Source organism: Schistocerca nitens, chromosome 2, assembly GCF_023898315.1.
Source record: "Schistocerca nitens isolate TAMUIC-IGC-003100 chromosome 2, iqSchNite1.1, whole genome shotgun sequence".
In the NCBI taxonomy this organism is placed as follows: Eukaryota; Metazoa; Arthropoda; class Insecta; order Orthoptera; family Acrididae; genus Schistocerca; species Schistocerca nitens.
Genome location: NC_064615.1, coordinates 649,476,386 through 649,486,815, shown reverse-complemented (window position 1 = coordinate 649,486,815; position 10,430 = coordinate 649,476,386). Strand labels below are relative to the sequence as shown.

Genomic DNA, 10,430 nt, shown 5'->3' with positions numbered 1-10,430 from the left:
ACTAAAAGTTGCTGCGGTGCTCGGCACCAGCAGCGGTGACGTGGACAAAAGAATTAAATCTCTCTTGTCTCAGTACCGACGAGAGAAAATAAAAATAGAGGAAAGTAAAAAAATCTGGATCTGGTACTGACACACTTTACCAAACGAAGTGGTTTGGATTTAAATATCTACGTTTCCTGGATGATATCCAGGAACCAAAGGAGACCCGGGACACAATTGAAGAGGTACACAAGGTTATACTTGCATATGATTAATTTTATTCTCTTGTACAACAATTTTAACTGTAATTATTTTGCCATGGAACAGCTCCTTGTGGGCTCACAAAGTAGTTGGCAAATTCGTCGCGAATTTCCTTGAATGTTTGAGAAGTTCTCCGAGGTAGATTTGGGAGTGCAGTAATGGAGGATGCATTAGCATCTTGTTTCCATGCCCCTGGAATGACTTCACCTGTTCGTTGACAAAAAGAATCTAAGCTTCCTGGTAATAACTTCTTGACTCCGAATTTCTTCTTAAAAAATTGTGCAGACACACTGCTGTCATTGTGATGGTTTGTGCCTTCTGTGGTTGTAATAGCATCGGTTTGCCGAAGACACGAAACACCAAAGCCATAATACCATATGTGTTTTCCACACTCATCCTTGCCCTTGACAATTTGTAGTTATAGACTCTCTCTTTCGAGCCTCTGTTGTGTCTATCTGGATACGGCTTCATGATGTTTTCCTGTAATGGCAAAGCATCATCTGCTGTGAATACGGAATACGTATGGTAGTGGCTTTGTCCCTCCATGTAAACACTCGTGACGTGGCACGTTCAGTTTGTTTTTGTGAATTAGCTCACTTATGGAGGCATTCTTGAAAACACCTCCATCAGAAATCCTCCCTTGGCAGCCAACGTCAGCATATAAAAAGTTGTAGTTGGCGTCAACAACAGCAAGCAACAATGCTAAACGATCCTTTATAGTTACAAAACTCGCTCCCACCAGCAACAGGGCACTTTAGAACAATGTGCTACCCATCAATTGCTCCCACGCAATCAGGGAAGTGGAGTGCCTGGCGGCACACTCTTTTGAACGCCATTTGTCTTCAGTAGCTGGCATCTGAAACAAGTAAATTTGGCATCAGATTTCGCAAGAGCTACCTCAACATGCAGCAGCTGAAACAGAGAAACCTGCAGAGAAAGGTGAAGAGGACAACACACCACCTCCACAAAAACAGGCCAAGAGGGGGGTAGGGGGGGGGGGAGTGGAAGTAGCGACCCCATACTTAATGCAACAGAAATGTTGCATAATATTATGCAGCAGCAACATCAACGCCGACAACAACAGGACTCGGCAACAGATTCCGGAAAATTTGTTGTCACTAAATTGAAAGCGCTTCTGCCCTATGAAAGGGCAGTGTCTACAAAACAAATAAGTGATGTGCTGTACGAGGAAGAACTGAATGCTCTGAGGAAGCAGCAGCATACAATAATAAACACAGACGCAGTAAGATCATCAGCATCAACTTCAACTGCAGATTTCCCTGTTACATTCATTGGCAGCCTATCTGATTTGGATTCTGAAGAAATTATATTCATGGAATGATGCAAATACGTAAATGCTAATATAAAAATAAATATCTAATCAATTAAATACGTCGCAACGTGGCAAGAACAATGACACAACACAAAAAGGCAATATTTGAGAAAATACTTTTAAAGAATTATACTAAACTTATAATGAAGTAGTACAAGCTTCTTTTATATTTCAAGTAAGTATTTAATGGCAGTATATTCTGTTATATTACATACAAAAGTAAATGCTGTAATTGTATCCATATTTTTCAGTGAAATAAACTCAAAACTGCCATTTTCGAGTTGTGTCAGTTTTCTTGCTGGGGCATGTGTTTCAGTGCTGTTAACATAGCTTAATTACCTTTACATAATCCTTCAACCAAAGCTTCACAAACTTCAGGAACTATTTGAGACATGGCTGGCTTTGAAAGTGGAATAAATATGCAAGACTTTGATAGGAGTCTCCTGATGCCAGAAAATGAAGAGTAACAGCAAGTCTTTGCTTCACAGGGATTGATTTTCTGAAATTTGTGTCTTTCTTTGAAACAGATGGTCCTATAATATAATTGTGTTTTAGTGACAGCTATGGTGCACTATTGTTGTTGCTCTGGATGTTAAAGAGTAGTATTTGAAGGGAAGACCAGTTACTTTTCATAGGTATGTACAAAAAATGTACTATTGTTGTCATGAGGCACTTTATACGTTGAAAAATATCGAGGCACGGTATTATAAGGCCTTGTATTGTAGAGATAATTTCAGCGATTTTATGGCCATATGTTTACAAGACAGGTGGTAGATAAATTGGGTCTAGTGAAGTAGGGGATACAACCTGTCAGTCACTTATAGATAATAATGTCTTCACTTTCAGCCAGAGATAAAAAAAACAGTTCTGTGTTCCAGATAAGTGCTGTCATTGTACATTAAAATAATTGAATGTGATTTCAAAAGAGATCGCTACATAGTGCTCAAAATATTCTTTATGTGCATTTATTTAAATAATTGGTTGTTTACAATTGATTCGGTACTTAATTCCATTCTTAGTGATATTGAGGTAATTTGGACTATTAGTTTCTTATTTTAGGACAATTTTTAGTATCTTATTTTCGTCTTTAGGTATGGATTTATCTGTTGCGATGAACCTGGATGATTTGAGAGAGGCTAGGGGCGTAAATATGTTGGCTACGATTTGTTTTTACCACTAGTAATATATATATATATATATATATATATATATATATATATATATATATATATATATATATAAAGATCATGTGACTTACCGAACGAAAGCGCTGGCAGGTCGATAGACACACAAACAAACACAAACAAACACAAACACACACACAAAATTCAAGCTTTCGCAACAAACTGTTGCCTCATCAGGAAAGAGGGAAGGAGAGGGAAAGACGAGAGGATGTGGGTTTTAAGGGAGAGGGTAAGGAGTCATTCCAATCCCGGGAGCGGAAAGACTTACCTTAGGGGGAAAAAAGGATGGGTATACACTCGCACACACACACATATCCATCCACACATATACAGACACAAGCAGACATCTCACAAGCAGACATATTTGAAGACAAACTCTTGCTCTTTGTATATATATATATATATATATATATATATATATATATATATATATATATATATCCTCTAAAAGATTGCACAAAGATTTATTAAAGTGCCAGAACTTAACATAAGATCAACAACAGAATAACTATATCTTTTTTAAAATTTCACAGATCTCTAATACAAAGACAAATACATCAAAGACACTTGCACACGTGTAACAGAAACAAATATGAACTTGTAATATTATTTACAATCCTTTAACACTCTCCAGCAATTTCATTTCATCACCAAATCAAGAATTTAACTCAGTCTTTATTTTCATTGGTTACTTCCATCCCAATCAAAGTTTTCATTTTTGATAGTTTCTTTGCTGATAAGCCCTTAGTAAGAATGTCACCTGCCTGATCTTGTGTTGACACATATTCAGCATTGATCTTCTCATTGCCTAACTGTCATACATACTGATATCATGTTTCAATATGCTTAGAGCATTAATAGAATCCTTCCCCTTTGATTCATTTAATAGCACTTTGATTGTCAATGCGTAAAGTAGGAATTGAACTCTTTTTCAACAACTTCAATTTCTTTCAATAACAGATCAAGCCATACTAGATATTTACTTGCCTCATTGGCAGCAATAAATTCAGCTTCCATTGATGATTGTGCGACACATTTCTGTAGTTCACTTTTCCACATTCCTGGTCCACCTCAAAACTTCATTAAAATTCCACTTGTTGAACGTACAGTCAATTTTTCACCTGCACAATCAGCATCGCTATAACCTTCTATAGCAGAACTGTTCGTTTTCCTAAACTGAATTACATCATTAATTGTATTGTTCAAATAGCGAAGAATTCGTTTAATTAATTTTAGGTGTGCTTCAGTAGGCGAATCTTGTGCTCTTGAAGCAACATTTACAGCATAAGCTAGATCAGGATGTGTCCCCAGTGTTAAATATGTGAGACTGCCTATAATTTCTCGGTAAGTGTCGATATCAGTAGCTGGTGGTGAATTACCAGGTATCCATCCAGGCTCAATTGGTAAAGATATTGGCTTTGCATATGCAGTCTGATTAATCTTCATACAATCATTAAATCTTTGGACTTGCAAGCCAAGATAACAATCAACTTCACCTACTACTATATCAAACTCTTCATGTAATTGTTTTGTGTAATTATGAACTGTTTCACCAGGTCCTATTATCAATCCCTCATCCACATGAAATAAAACGATTAAATTTTCATTAAAATACATACAAGGATCAGCGCTACTCTCCTGAAAATTTGATTTCTTAAGGTATAACTTTAAACACTCATACCAACATTTTGCTGCTTGCTTCAGTCCATACAAGCTTCGGAGCAATCTTCAAACACAGCCTGTGCCATCATCATAACCTTGTGGTTGTTGCATGTAAATTTCTTCCTCCAGTTTACCATTCAAGAATGCTGTTTTAATGTCAAATTGTTTGATGTTTCAATTTCTTTGAACAGCAACACACAAGAGGGCTCTCAGAGTTTCAAACCTAGCCACAGGACTGAAAGTTTCAGAAAAATCAAGCCCTGGCCTTTGGCTAAACCCTTTTGCAACTAGCCTTGCTTTGTACCATAAAATGTCATTGCTATTATCCAATTTAATTGCAAACACCCACCGATTTCCAATAGCCTTCCTTCCAGCTGGTAAATCAACTAATTTCCAAATACCAACCTTTTGATCCGAGTCCATTTCTTCATCCATTGCAGCTTTACAATTTTCTACATGTGAGGATTTCACTGTTTCATCATGGTTCCTTGGACCTTCCCTCAGCATCATCATCTTGGGTCGCTCAGGTTCATCTAGGTAACGTATCGGCCTTCTAATTGTTTGTCCCTCAAAACTCGATGACCATCTGCATTTTCAGTCGCTTCTACATGATATTGATCATCCAGGCTTATAATATTTTCTTTTGGTATTTCGTCATCATTAGAATCAGATGGTTCTATATCATTCATAGTTGATATGTCAACTAATTTGGTAACATCACTCTTCAATGATTGTTTCAATTTTTCATCGTTGAATTTTACATCTCGGCTAACAATAACTGAATGCCTATCTGGAAGGTATACACGATAGCAACACTTATCATAACCAACTATATAACCTTTCAGAGATTTGGCATAAAATTTTCACCATTTCCGTGCTGGAATACAGACAAAACATTCTGTCCCAAATACTTTTAGATGATTCAACTGACTCTTCCCTCTCAAAAATAATTCTGTTGGTGTCTTTTCTTCAACCTTCGTAGGCACAGTTCGGTTCAGAGTATGAGTAGCTGCAAGTACAGCATCTCCCCGTAAAGCTTTTGGAATATGCTTTGCTGACTGAAGCCATGAACGTACCATTTTGCAGGTAATCCTAATTTCACGCTCAGCAACTCCATTTTGCTGTGGTGTATATGACACAGTCAAAGAATGTCTCAATTCAATTGACCCAGCATATCTTCTCACATCGTTATCGTTAAACTCCTTGCCACCATCAGTCTGCAGTTCTTTAATGGTACATTGAGCTTGTGTTTTCACCAACTCAATAAATACTGGCAACTTCTCCTTTAGATCATCATTTTTCAGTAAAAGATATGTCGCTCTGAAGCTTGAGAAGTCAGCTTTAAAAACAAGAAAATATCGATGGCCAGCTAAATCGTTTTCCTCCATTGGACCACAGACATCAGCGAAGATTAATTCACCTGGGCTAGTTGACTTGTTAACTCGTGAACCAAAAACTAGCCTATGACGTTTACCTAGCATACAACCTTCACATAATTCATTGTCTAACCTTACATTGATATCACGAGCAGTCAAAACTGATTGTACATGGTGTTTGGTCTGGTGCCCAAAACTTTCATACCACAATTGAAGAGTATCAGAAGCTTCCTTTACTACACAGGACTTTCCTTGCTTAATAACTTTCACTGCCAAGCAATAAAGTCCATTCTTGCTTTTAGATAGAGCAATAACAATTGGAATATTATCTCTATAAAATGCAATATTTTACCATCTTTTTGATACTTTGATCAAGACCTTTTTCTCCGGCCTTTTTAACATAAAATAAATTACAGGCACCATCTGGACAACACCATACATCTTCAAAATATCGTCTAGTCCACTCTCTTCCATTAAAAGTTTCAACATCAATACGACCACTCCCAAATCCTTTGATATGCACATTATTTTTAGCACTGTACATTTTCTGTGGTACATCAAAAGGAGTGTATAAAACATACCAGTCTTGACGATTTGTGACGTGATGTGTCGTGCCACTATCAATATACTACTCGTCGCATTCTGATACATCTACATTTGTAGGTAAATTACATAGTTTCAATAAAGTTTCTTCTGGAATTTCTCGTGACAATGTTTTCACAGCTGATAGCATTGCAGAACCATCACCACCACCACTAGGACAGTTCTTGGAGATATGACCTTTGCTTTTGCATTTAAAACACACTATGCCCGTTTTGCAGTCTTTCGAAATGTGTCCAACTTACCACGTGAAAAACATTTCTTCACATCGCGGTTGCTTGAATTTTGCACCTTTTTCGCATTGCCCAATTTAATTTTGCTTCGTTGCTGTGTAGATACACTTCCCTTGGTTCTTGAAAACACTGCAGCAGCTACATTTGTTTCTTCTCTGTCTTGAATTCGCAGCTCATAATTCAAACACCTATTCTGTAGTTTATGCCATGTTTTGTCAGCTTGTGGTAGATCATGTCAAGTTACGTAAATGTGATCAAATTCTTTTGGCAGTGTCTGAAGCAAATGTGCACACAAATCAGCTTCCACTGTTGGTTTACTTAGCATAGACATCTTTATTTCTACTTCGACAACTTTTGCTAAATAAACTTGCATACCGCCTGATCATTCCCATTCGACATTGTGAAACTTATGTCGCAACATGCGATATTTTCAGCAGATTCAATATCATAAACCTCGAGTAATTTATCCCAAACATCTTTTGCAGTTTCACATGTAGCTACTCGAAGTAGCGGTTTTGTTTCTAGTGACAAAACAAGACGTTTCTTCGCTTTTGAATTCGCTTTCGTCCAAGCACTTAATTCCGTTACATAATCTTCAACATTTGTTTCTGGTTTCACAAAAGATCCGCATACAACATCGTAAAGAGCGTGACATTCCAAGACAGCCTTCATGAGAATACGCCAGGTTGCCCAATTTTCTTCGCCATTTAATTTTTCAACCTGTTGTTTTTCTTCAGTCATTATGTTTTGCCTTTATTTTCTCTTTAAGCTTAAAAACTCGTCGAATAACTTAGTAAAATGTCCTCAAAACGGGTGATCGCTTCACAAGCCGTCTGCTTGAATTACTCGATTCTGACACCATTAAACACATCTCAATTATATATCAAATCAATGCTAATCTCAACCACGCCCCTCTGCTACCATGTTAAGATAAAAATACATATATCCAACCTCTAAATAATTGCGCAAAGATTTGTTAAAGTGCCAGAACTTAACGCAAGATCAACAACAGAACAACTATATTTTTTCAAAACTTCACATTTCCCTAATACAAAAAACAAATAAATCAAAGATACTAGCACACGTGTAACAGAACCAAATATGAACTTGTAATATTATTTACGATCCTTTAACATTTACAAATGTGTGGTCTCGTTGCCAAGTATGTTCGATGTCGTAAGTGCAGCGAACATAGGCACCTCACAAGTGTACATCGTCGCCATACTCACGACTTATTCATATGGCGTTGCAGCAAAGATCGGTTGTGGCAGTCCATTAGATGAGGGGCATGGTTCGAAAAAGCTAAACTCGCCTTCAGAGACATTATGAAAATCCCGTACTATTGGCTGTGGCTGTGTGTCCATGAATGTCGTGTGAGTAAGCATACAGTTGTGGATTGGTACTCTTTTTGTAGGGAAGTTTGTGGGGAATACATGAAATATGGGGGGTGGGGGGGGGTCGAATGTTATGGTCGAAATTAACAAGTCGCATTTTGGCAAAATGAAGTAGAACAGGGGGAAACTCCATTGGGATTATGGGTTTGGGGGGGGGGGGTTGCATAGTTTCAGATCAAGAGTGTGATGATGTAGTATTTAAAGCACTACCCAATCGAAGGAAGGAAATTTTGGTCAGGTTAATTGAAGATCACGTTGCAGAGGGTGCCATTGTAATTTCAAATGGTTTTCCTTCGTATAGGGATTTAGGGGAATGGAGTTATCAGCATCTTGTAGTTAATCTCAGTATTGAGTTCAGACCATTATCCACAGGGGATTGCACAAATAGAATAGAGGGCTATTGGTCAGCTGTGAAATCTCTTGCAGGGAAGAGGAAACGCCAAATTTCCACACTTCAAAGTCACTTAGACGAATATTCATGGAGGTGTAGTATTCCCCAAAAATATTGCCCATTTTAATGTTTTGTTAAACGTGTTAGGCAAATGTACCATCTGAAAAATGTTAGCTAATTTCATATTAGGATATGGGGGGGGGGGGTGAATGTGTGTGTGTGTGTGTGAGTGAGTGTCTGTAAGTCTTTTCGTAATTTGTTGTGTATGTGGGTATGTGATTTTTGTTGATGTCTTTCTAGGCGAGCTTCGGTTCTTTTAAGAAGTTCCCATATGGTAAGTTCAGCTTTCCATTTTTTCCTTTTACTGCATTTGACTATTTTGACGTATTTCATTGTTGTATTACTCCATTACGTATGTTTCCGTGTACTCCAGTACGTAATAGATATTTCGCATCTGTCGTTCTTCTTTCATTTCCGAGCACTAGTATCAGTACTTTTTCGAATCTGTACTAGCAATATTAAAGGCGAAACGCCCGACACAACTAAAATTTGTATCCATCCTTCACTTGGCCTATATGTGAACTGGAGAGCAGGATACAAATGTTGTGTATAGCTATAGGCCTATAGCTCAACTAAACAATGTGGTACTATTGTCACTGCTGTTTTCAAAACTACAACCTTCAGTCGATACTATTAGCATCGAAGGCGAAAAAAAAAACTGCACCCCATATTGAAGTATGGGATACAAATTCTATATGTGTCATCTTATTGCCTCTTCGCATAGTTCAATTGAGGTACAGGTTGCAAATGTAACGTACTTCCATTTCCACGTTTTCTTTAGCAGTGTAAACATATTTAGGTCAACGGAAGTATGGGATACAAATATTATGCACCTAGCTCCTTCTGCCATCGGTAGTACTACTATCTACATAAGAACAGACTGTTAGTGGTAGCATAGACGAAAGAAACAACACATGGGAAATTTGTATCCCGTGCTTCACTTGACCTATATAGTTCAGTTGAACAACAGGATGTTAATACTAACGAAAACGAAGAAATCGACGTATGCTAAACTTGTATCCTGTACCACAGTTAAGCAATACAGCTTGACTCAGGTTCGAGATACAACTCATATGTATCTGACGTAAGGTGTTGTATGCTACCAATCTTTCCATCCATTTTTCCCCTTCACTTTCCACAGAGATAATATGATTCAAACATACAATATCCTTAATGTGAAAATCCTACTTGCTTTGATATGTGTCAACCATACTTTTCATCTCTCGCATTCCTTTGTTTCTGAACAGTCTTGTCATCTCTTTCATCTGTGTAATAAATGCTCTCTGCCCAATTCTGACGACATTGGTCAAAGCCCATGGGTTGTATCCCCTGCTTCACTAGACCAGATAAAATAACAAGTTTGTATGAGTAGACTCCTAGTCAGTGTACACATAATGATTCTATGTTCATACGCAGATAAAATTTATACATGGTAGTGTGGTTAATTTCCTCAACTTCACACAGGGTCTCAAACCCTTGTGTGTAACTAAGTATTTCTGCATGGGACAGATTCCTATACAGTGTTATTGTAATGTAATTAATTAGAACAGATTCGTCAATATGAATTAGCGCAGCAGAAAACAAAAAAAATATGTTGGTTGTCACTTTCTTTTTCATTCCAAAATTCGAGCACTGAATTGACATTTTTTTGTGTGTAATGTATGATTTTAGTTCTGTGATGAGATGGGGTAAGACGTTATAGAAGGGTAAATAAAGAAGGGTAAATAAAGAAAAATTGAAAATAATAATGGACAAGCATGTATTGGAAATCTCTTGCTGTGTTTACTGTAACAATTTCATTATTGCAAACGCGCTATTTTTTGTGTCACTTTGGTGCCCTCTGCTTTGTTATTATAACGTGATTAATTACAAAAGAAACTCTACAATATGAATAACTGCAACAGAAAATGCAAACAAAATGTTACTGGCTGTCACTTCTTGTCCCATCACCGAAAAA

At 37.3% G+C, this 10,430-nt stretch overlaps 1 protein-coding gene across 5 annotated transcripts in view; it reads right to left on the bottom strand.

The window, feature by feature from the left end:
- LOC126236761 (clavesin-2-like) overlaps positions 1–10,430 on the bottom strand; it is a 600,452-nt gene that overhangs the window by 322,761 nt on the left and 267,261 nt on the right. The gene's annotated exons all lie outside the window — the stretch shown is intronic.